This window comes from Paramormyrops kingsleyae, chromosome 4, assembly GCF_048594095.1.
Source record: "Paramormyrops kingsleyae isolate MSU_618 chromosome 4, PKINGS_0.4, whole genome shotgun sequence".
Classification (NCBI taxonomy): Eukaryota; Metazoa; Chordata; class Actinopteri; order Osteoglossiformes; family Mormyridae; genus Paramormyrops; species Paramormyrops kingsleyae.
Window position 1 is genome coordinate 36,824,499 of NC_132800.1, and position 19,548 is coordinate 36,844,046.

The window sequence follows — 19,548 nt, forward strand, 5'->3', positions numbered from 1 at the left end:
GATAAATATCCATTTTTTTCCCTTATGGGGACCGGTTTCCTGGTCCCCATAAGGGAAAACTATATTTTATAAAAATCAGTGACTGCTATGAAAAAACTAAAAATGCAAAAACTCTTGTATTTTGTTAGGTAACTTATGGTTATGGTTAGGGCAGGGTGGGGGTTAAGGTTGTCATAGTTAGCATTAGCATTTTTCCTATTGAAATGAATTAGCGGTCCCCATAAGGATATGTTTACCCTACATGTGTGTGTGTGTGTGTGTGTGTGTGGTGTGTAACGGAGAGAGTGAATTTAAATTTTTTGGAAGCTTCCGTGCATGAATATGTAAGTTAATATACTGTAGGTGTATGGTTGGGTCGGAAAATGGCCGGTCATGGGGAGTTTAGATAGGGCTTTGCTATCAGCATGGTTGAGGAACAGACAGGGCCTTGGGTGAGGGCTGTCATTGTGGAGGCCACCGTCCCAGCCAGAACCTGACAGGAGACCCGGGGAGCTGTCAGGGGACACCGACCCGCTGGAGTATCTCAGCTCCACAGGGGCTTACAGTAACACTGAGGACAGTGGGCTCGCCGTGGCACCTCCTCCACTGGGCATGTGTGGCCAACTGGAGAGGAGACTCTTCTGGCAGAAGCCCAAAGACCTCATGCAGCTTCACTGTGCGGCCATGCGCACCTCACTGAGGATAGAAGACCAATCAGCAAAGGTCGTTAATTAACTGAAGCCCTTTTTTTTTGCCTGTTGTACAGTGTCCTGGAAGCACAGCTCGTTATGGGAGAAGATGCTTGATTGAGGAGGATTAGTCATGTGGAATTTAAGCAGCACAGTGCCAATGGAGTTAATTACCTCAATTTTATTTTCATGTATTTATATCAATGAAGAGCCAAAAAACAAAGTGTTGTTACTTCTATAGCACCATAAGGCTTCTTTCATTTTTCTTTAAAATATTATGTTTAAAATATTGTTATACTGTTCAATATGATTCAGGTCAACTTGACGTCAATTGACCCACGCTACCATACTCAAAGAATGGCACTGCATTTTAGTTTTAAATAATTTTTTGATATTCAACTCAAACCATAAGCGATCACATTGTTTATAACAATAAATCTTAGTTTGCTAAACCCGGTTCTGTGAGCTTCAAGTGGTGACTGAAAACCATGTAAGTTTACCATTTTAATATGGTAAATGAAAAATATTCATATACATTGGATCTAATATGGAGTGTGATTAGACAGCCCTTGAACTGACAGGGATCCCCACCCCGAGGTTAGACGGCCCCCTGCTGGCCACAACCCGTCACTACACTAGAGGCTGCCTTTTTCAGTAGGACACCAGAAGCAACAAAAATCCATCCCAGCCCTCCAAGATCCTCCAGGAACGGCCAACGGAGATGCGATTTTTCATCATTACACTGTTGGATCGTTACAGTCCAAAGGACACAGGCCTCATACTCCTGCATATCAACCATTTTGTGGAAAATCACCAGAGACTAATGGACGGTCTTGCACTGGAGGCTGTATCTGGGTGCTGTCACCTCATCAAGGCTGACAACGTCTCCGTTAGTGGAGTCGCGGTCCCGGGTGATTTGTGGGTCCTTGTCCTTGTCTTTGTTGAGGCAGTAAAACATGAACAATTTACAGATGTGCCCCAAATCATCAAATGCTTCATAGAGCTAATTCTTTCTCCTTGCTCTCAACAGTCAAGTTCTCCTTTTTAGCTGAACTCCACATTAGGATGACAAGAAGAACTTGTTGCATAGTATATTATCCCCTGAAGGCCCTTTACTCAGACTGAGCACGGCCCTCACCCTCACAATCTCCTCAGGAGTTCCTCCTCCACTTTATTTCTGATATAAACAGATACACAGGGAAGTTCAAAACACATTATCGTGCATCACGTGACATCACGCTTTCCAGGCTCATTTTGTTCCTTCTCGGCAGGATGGCACCGTTCGAATTTAACAAGGCTTGCCCACTTTAAAGGTTATAGGGTTAAATGGTTATAGGGGGGTGTGACTGCCGGTCATCCTATAGACTTCCGATGCCACCCCAGCTTTCCCCATTCACTTCTAATAGTGGATCGAACCAATTTTCCTGGTGGGGGGGGGGACCAGGAGTTCATCCCAAGCAGCAATTGGCACAAGGCTGGAGCTGGGGCATCACCCTGGAAAAGATACCAGTCAATCACATACACATACACACACACACTGTCACTACACGCAATTTAGAGACACCAATTAATCTTACTGCACATCTTTGGTCTCTGCAAACTCCACACCTACACAACAGAGGTGTGATTCCAACTCCCAGCCCAGGAGGTGTGAGGGTGCAGTGTCACCCCTCCCAGAGCCCCCACACCAACTTATCATCAAAATAAATCACCCTAGAAATGATCCAAAGCAGTCCCCTGTAGAAATCATGGGAAGACGTTCCCTCGCATGCCATTCCGCAGATTCCATTCTGCTTTTAAACATTACCTATGAACATGCAATCTGGTCACGTGAGATCCCGCTCACCTTCCTCCAAAGTTACCCATTTCTGGTACATTTTCCTCTATTCTTGTAGTATGAAGACTTGTACAGTATGAGATGGGTTCAAGCTTTTCTCGTCGCGAAAGCCCTTTGCGTTTCTTTGCTGGCTTTCTGGTGACACACAGCGTTCGACATTTGCATTTTCATAGCCCATCTCTTGAAGATGGTGCTGTTGTCCTTGGCATATCATCGTCACAGTAAGGATCGCACAGATCAATGTTATTCTGCTTCTGATGTCGTCAGTATTGGCAAGCACCCTGTCACTGTGGACACCCAGACGTTGCAATTGCATTTTATTGACTGTCCTCTTTTTGGCCGTCTATGTCAGGCATATAGAATAAAGACAGGCAGAGTCTAAAAGTTAAATACTAATTTATATTCTTTAGATACGACTTCTCTCCAGTCTGATGAGCAAAACATTAATTAAAGCGTAACAGACATTCTGTGGAAAATGTAATTGTCTGCTATCGGATATTAATAATGAACATCACACAGTCTCTGGGGTATCCATACGTAATGGAAACAAGTTGTATCTACTGAGTCTTAAAAGGACAAATATTCTTCAAAAGCTTTTCAACTTTTCCACTTATATTCCAGCAAAGATTTTCATGATACAGGTTGACAACCGGCATGCTGAGTGCTGTTCTGTAGTTATTACATAATGGTTACTGCTGTCAACTCTAAAATATAAACACTGCACTAATAGCAATCTTAATTATTCATAATTTAATACGACAGCGAAAACATAATCATTGACATCTAATATAAATAATGCGATTTCTATAATGTCATTCAGTCCGAAGTATACAGGCGGCTCACAAAATCGATTTAAGTCACACAAAAAATTTACAGAGTTTACAGAAATGCTAATGCAAAAAGGCGATATACGCTCATATCTAAATTTACAATTTATCTTTCCATTTATTAAATATGTTCCTTGGTTTGTATTGCTAGTATATTGTTGGCTTGTGTGTTTTTTTGCTGTAAGGTGTTTTGAATGATATGGGAGGGGGTTAAATCTGAAGTACATAAAATTTGAGTTATGTAAGGGTTTGTGGAATGGATTACGTATGTCAGTCGAGCACTGCTTGGAGTTCATTTGGGTTGAATTTGTTACTCCGCTATGTGTAGTAAGTCATGTTTGGATGTAATTTTATAATCGGAGAGTCTAAGGAGAAACAATAGATCTTCTGATCACTACTTCTTGGTTGGAATAATCCATTATTATATACACATCAATTTTTTTCCCCCAGTATTTTCAGTGTATCTCTTTTTTTCTGCTGGTGGTGGGTATACAGTAGTTCAATCCAAGGGAAGTAGCAGTCAATCATACATCTAGGGAACAAGAGGAACGGCATGGTAATCACCTGCCTTTGAAGGCAGCGCTGTGGCTCATTCGTCAATGTTCTTGCCTTGAAGCTCCGGGCTGTGGGTGTGACGCGCGGCTGCAGGTCCCCGCTTGAGACGTTTCCATGTTCTCCGCATCTCCTCCAAAGATAGTTTTGCCTTATAAAGTTTAGGACTCCCCACAATCTATTTCCGGGAATAGGCTTAGTTTGGCTCCATGTTCATATGTGTGAGCGATGTTTGCCGTACTGTTGTCCTGTAAGACATTTTCAGAATGGAAGGACTATTCTATTAGCCTGTCCTGCAACCGGCACAAATATCAATCCACCTTCATCTGTGCATTCTGTGCTTAAATAATAGCATGTTTTTAAGGCGTGTCGCATGAAGTTTGCGTGCTCTCCACGTGTCGTGAAGCTTCTCCCACGATCCCGGGGTTCCTACATTACTCAAAACGTGTGAGTCTGTGCGTTTCCTGAAACGGAAAGGTCGGGCCTTCCCCGGATCAGGAAAACAGATGCAAGCAGAGTAACAAACTGCATCTTATTATTTTACACTATTTTTATGCTGTTGCTGCAGTATTCGTAGTTGGGTACTAATAATATGTTTTTGCTTTGCATAACGTGAAAGGGCAAAGAAATTGAAATGCACAAGCTCTGTGTAGAGCATCGTTATTCATAAGCATTAAAAGGAAGAAGGAAGGAAGCCCCCCAATCTGTGCCCCAGACCCTTCCCCGCAGAATAAACCATCACCTAGCAACAGGGCACGGACATACAAAGGGCCTCTGCCACCATTTCATTTGGGTGTGGGGATCTCCCAGGGACACTTTCACAAAGCAAATAGCATGAATAATACAAAAATGAAGGCTATGAGTGAGGAAAAGCTTTAAGCTAAACCTTGAGTGCATAGCTAATATTTGGAATAACTTCACAAAAAGTAAATAGCCAGTAAATAGTACCCAGGGTAATGCATGTGACACTGAGGCCATATTAGCCAGACAGGGAGAGTTTAAAAAAATAACACGGCTGCCAACTTTTATCTATATAATTCACAGAATAGAGAGAAGGTAAAGGATAAAAGTTATCGAAATAATTACATAAACATGCATACGTGCATTTTATGCGGAAGCACACTGGAGCAATACTGAAATATTAAATATAAAATGAAATATTTATTTTCCTCCTATCCACGCTTCCTAAGGACCACAGAGAGAGCAAATGGATGTATTCGTAACTACGATATCACTTACAGTATTTGTCCAAATATAAAGTACGCTGCAAGCTCCGTAAGTCATAAGCCAGCAGTTAGATGTGGTTCCTGTTGCTGAATCATTAAAGAATATTATTACTGGTTTTGAATAATTGCACAACGTTGTGAAATATTTAACGCGAACACGGCTTTACTTATGCATTACTTCCGTGCCTCCTTGAGTGACCTGTAACACGATCATTAGCTTTGCATTTACTGACAATTAACCACTGTCCTGCACCTCGGCACACGATAGGGCTGAGTGGACTTCATTCAGCTACTAGGGCCAAGGCAGAAAAATTCACTCCATGTCATGAAAGAATCCTTCCCCTTGATGCAGCAGAGTCATGCCTATGGGCTGCTTCTGCAGGACACTGCAGACCTGTGATCGGTTCACTGCAGCCGGGGTGAAAGGTAACCCATCTAACCTTCAGCTCACGCCTGCGGTGTTGCCCACACAAATTCATTCGCAAAAGTTTACTCGGTTGTAATAAGGGGACTGCACACTCACTACGGTATCTCCGTGTGTGGTCTCAATGCCCTGCACTTCACATACCTCCCTGCTTGCTCTTTCGATTGACACTTTGACCGCGAGTTTTGCCTTGTATTTCAAAGAAAACTAACTGATATCTTATTGGCAGTACAAGCTTTCATCCACAAACGCTCCCAGGAGATGATGTCTTTCACTTGACCTTTGCGATGGCATCGTCTTCATTGCCGGTGTCCATTGTGTACCGGCAGAAAATCTCGTCAGGGTTTCTGTAGCGTAGTGGTTATCATGTTTGCTGTCTGTATGAAAGGTCCCCAGTTTGAAAATGGGTTGAAGTGTGAAATGTAGATTTTTTTTTGATGTGTGTGGCCCTTTAGGTTAGGACGCTGTGCCTGTAATCGGATGGTTGCTGGTTTAGGTCCCGGAGTTGGCACAGTGATGTCACCCCTAACCCTAACCCTAACCCTAACCCTTTAACCCGCAAATACACCAGGGACTGTCTCAAAAATGTGCATCATTTTGCAGAGAGTTTGTGAGGAGAAGGTGCTTGATGTGGGGGAAGGGATAGCAATAATTTTGTTGACTGGGGGGGGGGTGTTGGTAGCCATCGGCACTCAAAATTCAAAAGCACAAAAAGAGGACTCAGTACCTTCCTTTAAAGGAAAGACACTCCTCACTCTCTACAGGCCAAAGGGGCAAATGCCTAGGCAGCCAAGACCCCATTATAGCCTTTCTGACTATACCATTTTTCTGTAACCTTTGGGATATTCATTGTGTGAAATACTCAGAAACAGCACTTCTGTAGTGACTCCTTCTTTTTATGTAGTTTGCTTTCCTCCAAGCATAAATACGTTTGCAAATGGTAAATCACCAATATAGGCAATTGTTGCTTGATAAAATGAGTCTGATCCCTTCCTCAAGAGAAAAATTGAGACTTCAGCTGGAGAATGCAGTCTCAATCCATTTTGATTAGCTTAAAGCAGGAGAATTTGTTTTCAGTCCATTTTGATTGGCTTAAAGCAGGAGAATGCGTTTTCAGTCCATTTTGATTGGCTGAAAGCAGGAGAATTTGTTTTCAGTCCATTTTGATTGGCTTAAAGCAGGAGAATGCGTTTTCGGTCCATTTTGATTGACAAGCTGTAATTTGAATTAACTGGTGACTTGAAAAATGTACAATACATAATACTTAGGAGCCTATCGATGGAAGCGTCACACAGAATACGAACACATACTGAAAGTATGTTTATTAGTTGCGTGTTTCAGCTCCTGCTAGTTACAATTCATGTACTTTTTTTTCTTTCTTTAATCTATCCTTCGTGGTATATTTGCCCATAGTGTGAGACGGCTTAAACTGCTGATGCACATAATTTTTTCTCAAGACTATCCACAGGACTATTCAATGGGACTGAAACTGGGTTGGGATACATTCAAAGTCATTCGCTCAGAGCAGCTTTGGGCTGTGAATCGCTGTCACATGGAATGAGGCCTATATAGCAACATGGCTATTGATTTTTCAATAAATGTTTGATCTGTTTGTATACTGATGAGCCAAAACATTATGAGCACCCCTATGTGAAGCGAATAATGTTGGATGTGTGCAAAGGTCTGGTGTACACAGTACCGGTCCTAGCTAATGTGGTGCCCTAGGCGAGCATCAGTGCCAGCGCCCCCCCAGAAGTTGACGCCCTAGGCGGCCGCCTATGTTGCCTGTAGGATTGGCCAGTCCTGCATTAGATGACAGCTGTCAGCTCCACTGATTTAATATCTCGCAAACTGAAGGTATGTGGGCTTACCCGTGAAGCGCAAGCGGTGTAGATTCAAGGGCGGTCACTTTGCTAACGTCTAGTACTCTTTGAAGTGCGTTATATTTCGGGACGCTTCCCCCGCTCGTACAGAAAAAAACAGCCCCACGCGATCGGATAAATACTGACCCACACAGCCAAGCCTTATTCCCACAACGAATGCTGACCTCTTTCCTTCACTCTGGGAAAAATATTTTTGGTTCCCCCCATTACACATGGACGCATCATAAAATAAGAAGAAAAAAAGACTTTTAGATAGGCATGCAGTTAAATATTACACGGTTCCGTTGTTCCCCATGTGTGCTTGATTTTTTAAAATAGGCAATTTATTTAGATTTTAAACTTCGTCCGGAATCAACCTTGCTTGATCTAGAAGTGTTTCACACGCCTTATCGGCCAGAATTTTCCTTTTTGTCTTTTTTCAGTTTGTACACACCATCTGGGACAATGAAATAGTCTGCGGTCATTCACGCAATGCATGCCACTGGTACCGTACGAAAATGGGTAGGTCTATGAGGTCCTGTGTAGTGAGGGTGTTTTAAATTACCAGCTAAGCTTTCACAGGATTTACTTAAACGTTGGTTAGTCTGGAATTAGTCATACGCAGCCTGTACTACTTAATAGGCTTCGCTAAGCAGGTAAATTCATGTGGGCTTGTTCTTTTTCATTAAGACACATTAATACCAACTAGTTTTAAGAATAGTGGAATGTTACACTTTTTTTCTTCCCCCGTTTGTGGCGTCCCCTGGATGGATGGCGCCCTTAGCATTTGCCTATATTGCCGGCCCTGGGTGTACTGTACATAACGGTAGGCCAGTCAGACCGTCAAAAGCCCTAACAGTGGGCTGTGAAGCACTGAAACTGGACCATGGTGCAATGGAAGAAGCTCAGTGAATCCCATTTTACATTGCATGATGTAGACGATCGGGTGTGTGTGTCAGGCATCTGTTAGATGAATTGGACCGGCAAGTCAGATCTTTGGCTATGTGGCCCCATACACAGCAGAGCTTGATGCACTGTGTCTCATCACACATTACTCTTCTGATTATGTCACATCGGGATGGTAATAATGTTTTGGCTCATACAGTAAGTGTGTATATACATTTTAGGGTTAAAGAGGGGATTAGGGTTAAGCATAGGGTTGGGGTTATGTATTAGCATTACATTTAGGATCGGCATTAACATTATGGTTAGCATCGGCATTAGTATTACGGTTAGGCTCTGCATTAGCATTACGGTTAGGCTCGGAATTAGCATTACAGTTAGCATCGGTATTAGCATTACGGTTAGCATCGGTATTAGCATTACGGTTAGCATCGGCATTAGCATTACGATTATGGTTGGCATTAGCATTACGGTTAGGGTTTGCATTAAGTTTAATGTTAGCTTAATGTGCACTTTCTGATTGTAGCACCCTGGTATCCCTGCTGCCCCACCGCTGCAAACTTGATGGATTCAGTCTCACCTCTGCTCTGTATGTGGAGTTTGCATGTTCTTCCCATGTCGCTAACCCAGGTTCTACTCCACGTTAGTGGGGGATCAGTCTGAAAAGTGATGAGCCTGTTAGGTCTTGTGATGTAGCACAGCGCTGTGTTGATTCATGGTAAATCTCTGCTGTAGTGGTCCTTTAGATTAGACCATTGCAGTAATGCAGTTAGGATCAGTGTCTGATCTCCATGGGTACACATTCCCCAGCATGCTACACTCCTGTTTTACACAACATCAACAAACATGTGCCATAGTTTGTTTCCATATAAAAGGAAACAAAAATTAAGGAAATGAGCACAACTTAAAACGACCATTAATTATCTAGCACAAAATGTTAAATTAAATTCAAATAGATCAAATAAAATGTCCTTGCGTGGGTGTACGTCTGTGTGTATTTACCTACATATTGGCACTCTCAAAAACCCTGACAAAATCCTCCTTGGAACTCAAAATACAATCTTCTCAATGCATTTATCTTGAAAATGTTAAGTACTTTTTCTGTTAAGCAGTGAGATGGTTTTTTTTCCTAGCAGATAAATGAATAGAAAATAAAACAAGAAAAAGAAAATCCTAACATGGGTTTGATATTCAATTCAGTTCAATCAAATTAAATTCAATTCAGTTCAATTTTATTTGCATAGTGCAGGTTCATAACATTATATTGTCTCAAAGCGCTTTTTACATCATCCTCGCCCAAAGCTCCCAGTGAGCACGCCAGAGGCAAGACTGGCAAGGAAAAACTCCATAGAAGTAAGAAACCTTGATATGGGCAGAAATAAATTGGTCAGGCACTGAGATGGAAGCGGTGCCCTTTCCACACGTCCTGGTACAGTCGATGGCAGGGGGCCCACCTTCGATTTACTAAAGGCCTGCGGAGCCCGTCGGCTCGGGGTCTGAGGAGCCCCGCATGTTAGATACAGAAAATCGCTGAGATTTAAGGCAGGAGACACCAGCGTTCCACCTTTTAGTTTTATCTCTTTGCTGGTCTTTCTGTGCTGTTTGTATAGACCTCTGTATGCATGTTTTGTGGGTGCTGACATGTTAGATGATGTAAGTACTTTGTGACAGTCGGCAGTTTTGCTGCCATTAGGCAGTAACATTGATCTTCCATAAATATTTTTTCATATTGTACGCACAATATAATTTTTTTCTGGCAAAGGATATTGTCTTGAATGAACAATAAATGGTAACACGCTACTTGGGACATGAATAACATAGTAGTACAAGCTTACTTAATGCATTAATTAACCAGTAACTAAGTGTTTCTTAGGTACTGATCCCATGTTCATTCATCATTAATAAGTCATAACAGTTCATGTATTTCATGGGGAAACCTGTATTAGCTCATGATTTGTTCTTGAGTAGTGAATCAGTTAAGTAATTTTTGCCCTAAGTGAAGTCTTACCATTATTAACTAATTAGTTAACTAATATACTGCCTGAATAGAATATATGAACTGTCATGATTGATTATTGATGAACAAGCATAGGATCAGTACATAACACTTAGTAACTGGTTAATTAATGCATTAAGTAAGCATGTACTACTACATTATTCATGTCCCCTCAAGGAAAGTGACCCAATAAATTAACTTGTGCGCACAATATATTTTTGTGAGGGGACAAGAAATTACATTGTGCACACTAGATCATTAACATGGAACGCAAACACATCTCATAAAATTCTACTTCAAGCTTAGAATATCTTACAAAGGTATTCTTGTTATACTGCGCTAAAGTTAGCCTCATATTCGATATTCAGTTTTGCGGCTGTAATATGTTTTAACAAAAGCAAGCCGTGCAGTTTTTAATCACAGAGCTTTGATGTCCAGTACACAGACAGTGATGGACACCGATCATTTTTGTGGTTCAAGCCCTTTCACTGTTTAATCTTATTAGCAATGAAAATAACCTACTTCAGCTGTAAGGAGATGTTGTTTCAGCATTTAGAGTTAATAACAACTCTTGCACACCCTTTGTATGGCATTTACAGTAATTAGTCTCAGAACTCGCCCACATAAAAACCATGCGTGCGTATGTTACCACGAGCAGAAAACCAATCCTCTCTACACACTTACACTCACTGGACCCTACCTAAGTGCACAAATCTGCATATATATCATCTGTCTGTGCTGTGTGTATGTCTGTCTGTTTGTGCAGCGTTTATATCTGTCTGTCAGTGCTGTGTGTATATCCATCTGTCTGTGCTGTGTGTATGTCTGTTTGTGCAGCATTTATATCTGTCTGTCAGTGCTGTGTGTTCCTCTGTCTGTCTCTGCTGTGTGTATATCCATCTGTCTGTGCTGTGTGTCTGTTTGTGCAGCGTTTATATATGTCTGTCAGTGCTGTGTGTATATCCATCTGTGCTGTGTGTATGTCTGCCTGTTTGTGCAGCGTTTATATCTGTCTGTCAGTGCTGTGTGTTCCTCTGTCCGTCTCGGCTGTGTGTATATCCATCTGTGTGTGCTGTGTGTCTGTCTGTCTGTCTGTTTGTGCAGCGTTTATATCTGTCTGTCAGTGCTGTGTGTTCCTCTGTCCGTCTCGGCTGTGTGTATATCCATCTGTGTGTGCTGTGTGTCTGTCTGTCTGTCTGTTTGTGCAGCGTTTATATCTGTCTGTCAATGCTGTGTGTATATCTATCTGTGTGTGCTGTGTGTCTGTCTGTCTGTCTGTCTGTTTGTGCAGCGTTTATATCTGTCTGTCAATGCTGTGTGTATATCTATCTGTGTGTGCTGTGTGTCTGTCTGTCTGTCTGTCTGTTTGTGCAGCGTTTATATCTGTCTGTCAGTGCTGTGTGTTCCTCTGTCTGTCTCTGCTGTGTGTATATCCATCTGTGTGTGCTGTGTGTCTGTCTGTCTGTTTATCCTTTGTGTATGTCTGTCTGTCATTCTGTCCTGTGTGTATGTCTGTCTGTCATTCTGTCCTGTGTGTATGTCTGTCTGTCATTCTGTCCTGTGTTGTATGTCTGTCTGTCATTCTGTCTTGTGTGTATGTCTGTCTGTCATTCTGTCCTGTGTGTATGTCTGTCTGTCATTCTGTCCTGTGTGTATGTCTGTCTGTCATTCTGTCCTGTGTGTATGTCTGTCTGTCATTCTGTCCTGTGTGTATGCCTGTCTGTCATTCTGTCCTGTGTGAATGCCTGTCTGTCATTCTGTCCTGTGTGTATGTCTGTCTGTCATTCTGTCCTGTGTGTATGTCTGTCTGTCATTCTGTCCTGTGTGTATGCCTGTCTGTCATTCAGTCCTGTGTGTATGCCTGTCTGTCATTCTGTCCTGTGTGTATGCCTGTCTGTCATTCAGTCCTGTGTGTATGTCTGTCTGTCATTCTGTCCTGTGTGTATGTCTGTCTGTCATTCTGTCCTGTGTGTATGCCTGTCTGTCATTCTGTACTGTGTGTATGCCTGTCTGTCATTCTGTCCTGTGTGTATGTCTGTCTGTCATTCTGTCCTGTGTGTATGTCTGTCTGTCATTCTGTCCTGTGTGTATGCCTGTCTGTCATTCTGTCCTGTGTGTATGTCTGTCTGTCATTCTGTCCTGTGTGCACGTCTGTCTGTGCTGTGTGTCTGTCTGTCTGTCTATCCTGTGTGTCTGTCTGTCATTCTGTCCTGTGTGTATGTCTGTCTGTCATTCTGTCCTGTGTGCACGTCTGTCTGTGCTGTGTGTCTGTCTGTCTGTCTGTCTATCCTGTGTGTCTGTCTGTCATTCTGTCCTGTGTGTATGTCTGTCTGTCTGTGCTGCCCCAGACGCCACCCATCTGAACGTCCCTCCAACAGACCCTCTGCAGGTGTTTGGTAGCATCAGGGACCAGCCTGATCAGTAGTCAAGATGCTTCTTCCTCACAGCTTCATACATAAAGATGTCTTGTGGTCACTTCTCAGCCTGAGACACAGACAGCAATACTGCTTGTCTGTGCTAATGGCCAGCTGCCTACTATGCTAATAACCCCCCCCCCCCCAAAATCCGCCATGGCATTTTTTTCATATTTACTCTTGGCTACTTCATGTTTGTGTTTTCTCTCACATTCTCCCCTCTTTTTTGCCTCTTTGTGTTAGGAAATGAAGTCAAAAACTGAACGATAACAACTCTTCCTTTTTCAGAACCTAGTGCGACACATTGGCATGAAGTAACACAAATAAACACAGATGCAGCAGAAATATCCCATGTCACCCAGACTCCCCCAGCACAGTTTGCAGCCTAAAAATACCATAGGTGGAAGACGCCAGCCTCTCGGTGACAATGAGGTTTTATTACATCAATACCAGTGTCGTCCAGGAAATCCTCCTGCTCCGAGGTGAATTTCAGGGCTCGCTTTTATCCGCTCGACCAGCCGGGAGCTACCGGAAAACAAGGATCCAGAGGAGAGTTTAGAGGGTGATGTGGAAAAACCGTGCAGAGGTGTCTTTAGATGGAACGTTGTGAGTGGCGAAGTGACAGGAACCAGACTCATGCTGATTCTCCTCAGTCTGAACAGAGGAGGCGATGGAAGGGTGACAGGTAGGATGGGGCACCTCAGACATCCCCCAGAACTGGTAATCCTGGGAATATCATCTCGCCGTACATTATTAGGGCAACAAACCACCCCGTTTCTTTAAATAGTGGGCGGATAAAATAAACAACGACGCACCTAAGGGAGAACAGCTTGACGTCTAATTAAGCCCGAGCTATGAGCTGAGCGAGTGGATCGAAAGTCATTCTCCAGTGAGGGACCACCCACTGCATGGTTTTGTAATGCTCTCACGCAAAACAGATAGCTGGGAGTCAGCCAAAAAGTCATTAGCGGGAATGTTGCAGTCCTCCAACATGTGAGCACTCAGAGGCGGTGCTGGGCTCCAAGAGAAAGAGCGACGGAGTCTACGCTCCGCGAGCGCGCCAGAAACTCGATTGCAACTCAAAAGTCTCCGCACGTGGAAGCACCTCCCCTCACTTTCCAACATCCCCACCAGGACTGAGTCATTAAAGTCCATGCTGGAGACCTTTACGCTGAAGATGCGACTAGCTAAGATGCAAATTACTAGTCATTATCGGTAACTAAGCTACAGTAAAAACACAAAGATATGCTACTGGATGCATGGAAAGGCCAGCCACACAGAAGGTAACAACAGTAATGATGCAACGGAATTCAATCCCTTCAGGATTGCGTAATATGCATCGTAAGTATTCTAATTAAAGGCTGCATACGAGGTTTACAGAAGACTATGCAACAAAAAAAACCATTATGCATGAACATTAGCTGGTCCTGTGAATGCTGACTTTTGTTCCAGTTGGGAGCCTGATTAATTATCTGTGACTGCATGGTGGATTTAATGTAACGAGTCATATTTTTGCATTACCAGAGAAATTGCTAAATGACAATCTCTGTGTTTGTATGTTTTCCATTTTCTGTGCTTGAAATGTAACGATTTGTGGTCATTACATTAATTAATAAAAATGTAGAAGTGAAGAAGAGGTTTTATAATAAAATAGTGTATGTCCAATTTACTCAGTCTTTTATTAAACAATAAATTAGTATTGAACTTACTTAATCAACCCCTTACTTATTCAATAGTTCAATTATAAGACTGCTGAAAACACTACTGGAAATTACAGCCTCCTTAATAAAAGTGTTCTGTGCAATACAGTTTAAATTATCAAATTGATTTGGCCAACAGCTCAATTAAGGCTAATTACTTAAGAGCTTAGCTGAACTGAAAGCTTGGACCCGAATTAAACTAAAAGGACCAGCAATGGAGAGACTAATATCAAAATAAGCCTGTGTGCTGTGTCTTCTTGCCTTGCTGTTTCATTAGATTTGTTAATAAACTTAGGTTAATATATCTGTATTATGAGTCAGTACTTATGTGGTTCAAATGTTTTTTAAAATGGCATGTGTCATGTGGTCATGTGGTAGAGTTAAAGCATTTATTACAACAATAATAACAATAATAATAATAATGAATCGATAGATAGATGAGCAAGCAGATATTTTCTTATATATTTTTAAATGGACACTCATAATTCTTGTTGTACAATATCTGGAGGAGGTTTCCTAATCTGAATATGAAAAACTACAATACTATTACATTCCTTGGGAAATCAAAACATATCCCTTCTTTAGCTATTTCACATGAAAGTAATCAAACCAATAAGAAAGATTTGCTTACTGTTCAGCTGTTCGTTTTACTTCTTATGATTTCTTACTGTGGCTGCATTGTAAGAGGGGGGGCAGTCTTACATTGAGAGAGTTAATGAATTTATGTCTGGCAGGCAGCGTTTCTCTGGGATATAATTAAATACTCGTACTTTGAGATTTAATTTTTGCCCTTCAATCAGTGATCATTACGAGACAAACAAGGCTGAGAGAGACTGAGCGCTGAACAGGAGGCGTTTACCAGAGGAACAGAAGTGATCACCTTGAGCTGGAGAAAGGAGAATTAATGGGAATGAGAAAGTTCTAAAAGAGCCCATTCTTTGGAAGTGATACTATTTCAGATGTACAGTATATTGCAAATATCCATCCATCCATCCATCCATCCATCCATCCATCCACCCACACATTGTACAAAGGAAGCAGTCACGTGGAAGACAAGTCTGCTCCCCTCTTTCCTACATACTCTATGGCATAGTGTCCTCCTAGGAATCGCAGACCCTTATCATTTAGTCCGACCCACAGGACTTAATTTGGCAAACAAAATGGAAGCTCGACGCATGGAAGACATCGATCGATTGTGTTTCCCGGTTAGAACAGGAAAGACGTGACTCATCTCTTTTGGAATTTACTGGAACTTCCTGCGCCGCCGGTCCCAAACAGCCGCACGTCCCCGCAAGCTGCGGGTTACTTCGCCTTTTTTTCAGCAGCTAAACAAAAGCAGCTACGCTCTGATTTTGAAGCCAAGCAAACAATTCCACTGGTGATGTGCTCAGTTTGCTGCACAGCACTGTTTAATTTTTTATCACCCCTTTTTTTCTTCCTTCTTTTTAGCTCCCAGACAAAAAAATTAATCAGGTTTTCTGTGTTTTTCCTGACCTGGTCACCGACGTGCGAGCAGATAAATCCACAGTGCGACCCTCAGGTGAGGCAGTGAGGCCCCGTCGATGGCCAGAAGGTACCAGGGCCTTTAATGAGGCAGTATCCATCCTTGGTGGGTATGGGCTGCTGTTCCACATGGGGGAATTGGTGCAGAACAGAGATTAGGGCTTTTTCATGCCGCATAGCCCTGAAAGACGGGGATGGAGTGTCACCAGCCTCCAGCCGGCCTGCAAAACAATGTCAGCGGCACAGTTTAGCAGTGATGTATTATCTTATTAATGTCCTGAGGCCACCGCTGCTTTCTCACAATGAGGCAAGTTCCTTGAACTGCAATATTTAGAGTTGTCCTCCCTTGAAACTTGCAACAGGCAGTGATGAAGAGCATCGCCGGTTCCTGCCCGAGAGGTTGGGGCGCTCACTTTAAAGATGAGGCGCACGGTACGGGCTAATCCAATCACATCGCCGCAAATGAGGTTCTCGGGGGGACACCGACCAATCGTAACACGTGACGCCTCCCGTCGGCTCCCTCTCTCCAAACAGCGCTCCTGAGCGACGTCTGGAGGCCTCTGGGCCGTTTCCACGTTTCGAGCTATGAGGAGGAATGGCGAGCGATGTCGTTTATGACTACTGTATAAATAAAAAGACTGATAACCGTTTTGGTGCAAGCGCACGGGAATGAGAAAGACCACAAAGCAGAATGGGTCCTGGTTCACAGAAGGGCCACAGCTGAAGGCCATGATGCGGGCACATTTACCGGGGCGAGGGAGTGGAAAACGCCTTCGGTGTAATGGCTGGGAAGAGGGAACGGGGATACTGAGTAAATGGACTGGTCATCTGATTCTGCACCCCCAGGACTGACATGCTCCTCCTCTCCTCCATATAACAGGGAGTTTGTATAACATTAGTACTGATGACATTTTCAGGAATTCTGGGAACTTGGATCTGCTGTTCACCACACGCGCACACACACACGCACACACACAGACCACACACATACAAACAGGTTTCTAATTATTCCTTTGTGGGGACTCTCCATTCATTTCTATGGGGAAAACTCTAATCCCAACAATGACGACCTTAACCCCTACCCAGCCCTAACATTATCCATAGGTAACCAAACAAAATATGAGACTTTTGGCATTTTTACTTTTTTGATTGCATTCACAGATCTTTGTGGGGACCATTTATCCATCTTCTAACCACTGGTCAGGGTCACAGGGTGGGTCTAGAGCCTTTTCCAGGCACCATATGGCACAAGGCTTAGGGACACACTGGACATGATACCAGTGTGTGACAGGTCACACACACAGTAATGCACCATGGGCAATTTAGAGTTGCCGGTTAGCCTAAACACGCTTTTGGACTGATGGAAGAAAACTGAACATGGAGGAAAGCCACGCGATGCGACATGGGTAGAACGCACAAACTCCATACACACGCACACACACACAGACGGGGTATGTGTCTCTTTTTGGGGACTTTCTGTTCTTTTCTATGGGCATAACCCTGATCCCAAATATGAGAACCTTAACTGCTATCCGGCTCTAACCTCAACAATAATTTACCAAACAAGATACGATACTAGATCGGGATTTTTTTTGGTTGCATTCACAGATTTTTTTTATAAAACTGAGTTTCTAATCAAATCAAAAAAAAAAACTTTATTTGTCCCCGAGGGGCAATTTGAGTCACGTAGAGCAGTGCTGCACAGACACAGAACCAGACATTAAAGAAATAGAAATATTTCTACTTCTGGGGACATTTTTTTTTTGTCAAAAAAACTGGATTTATTTCATTGTGGGGGACATTCGGTCCCCACAATGTAATATAAACCTAATCCACACACACACAGACATACACAAGCATCAGTGCTTCTTTCACAGATCCATAATCTTTTTGGTTTGGAGGAGGAAGGACTGCAAATACAATTCAATTTTACGTTTTGTATTCATTTGTTTGTTTATTTTTTATTGGTTTATTTGTTTGTCATCTGTATTGTGATGGTTATAGGAGATCTTAAAGGCATTATTTGTCTTGGACGTGCGTCCTGCTTGACTCGAGGCTCATTTCGCATTGCTGCCTCTGTTATCGGCTGTGCTTTGCTTACCATTTAATTAGGGTCACCACTCTTTCTCTTAAAGCCTGTCCAGGCTCCACTTGCATCCCTGAACATTTAACTGCATCCAGGCTACATTCCACATGCCGCTAATCAGATCTCTGTGCGCATATACAGCTGCTGTTATCCATTCTGTTCAAGATTAATTTTTTTTTTACATCCGGCGGCATGGTAAACGTCTCACTGCTTGTAGTGACGGTGAGCCTGCGTCGCTGCTCTCTGTGGCTTAATGCATATTACTTGTCAATCTGTAGGTCACTTTGAAGAGAATCACCAGCCACAGAGTAAAACTGTAAATAGAGAACAAACATCGAAATCAGAAAACTGCTGTCACAAAGTGGAGAATTTGCAGGCGCAGAGAACGGGTGCAAATGTTTGGAGGTTTACTGAGTATTCAGGTGGGAAAAGCAATAAAGACAGACACAAACAGCAACAGAGCCAGGTAAACAAACTATGTAACAGGGCTTTGACAAAAGAAACAACAGAGAAGCTCGCAGCTTGTGTAAGACTTGGCAAAGAGAGCCTGGGAAACAGAGCAATATATATTCCATGTTGTTTACGTGACATGAGGGTTAGGTGAGATCTATACTTTGGGGCAGTGTTTCCCAACCCGGTCTTCAGGGACTCATAGACAGTGCACGTTTTTGCTTCTGCCGGGAGCTTGGAGGGAGCAAAAATGTGAACTGTCTGACAGGGACCTGGGAAGGAGCAAAAACACAGACTGTCTGTGGCTCCCCGAGCAGGGCGAAGGTGGATGTGGGCAAGAAGCACATGTGATCTTTGTACCTAAAATGTGTTTCATTGAAAATGCAGAGACAAAACCGCAGACTGTGAAACAGATGGAATTTTAGAACCCATTCAAGGGGACTTCAACCAACCTATTTTCGGTCTCAACCACCCTGAAAAATGATTTGTTCCATATTATTGTATACATTTCCTACAAATTTTGTGCTTGGTTAATTTTATCGTTATAGACCCAAGGGTGTGTGGAGGTGGGAATCCTAAAATCACCTCTGCTGTGAAATCATGACCACACTCTGACCATAACTATCCCATGTTAGGAGAACACAATCTCAGTTCTCATGTATGTCAACATAGTCTATCATAGGCGTAATGAAGATCGTGTTGGCCAAATATGGAGAACATGGACCTTAAGCTGCTTCTAAAATGTGGAAATGGAAGAACGGGAAGTTATCTATTCATGGGAAAGTACCAATGACTTCGGGATAAGGTGAGCACTTTGCACAAAGAGCATTTAATAGAAATAAATCAGTCAACTTGACTTTCATCCATCCATTCATCTTCAGTCTGCATTTTCTCGACAAGGTTCACCGTTAAACTTGACTTGCAGAACTGAAATACTTGACCATGACAGGAGACTTGACTTATGTCACATATTCACAAGCTATTTAATCTGGTACACTGGCTAGGTAAAACTTCAAGAAGCAAATAATAATCACATTAGCCTCCAAAACTTGGATGCTACCATTATCTAAAACCTTTTGAGCCGTTTGTTGGTAATATAG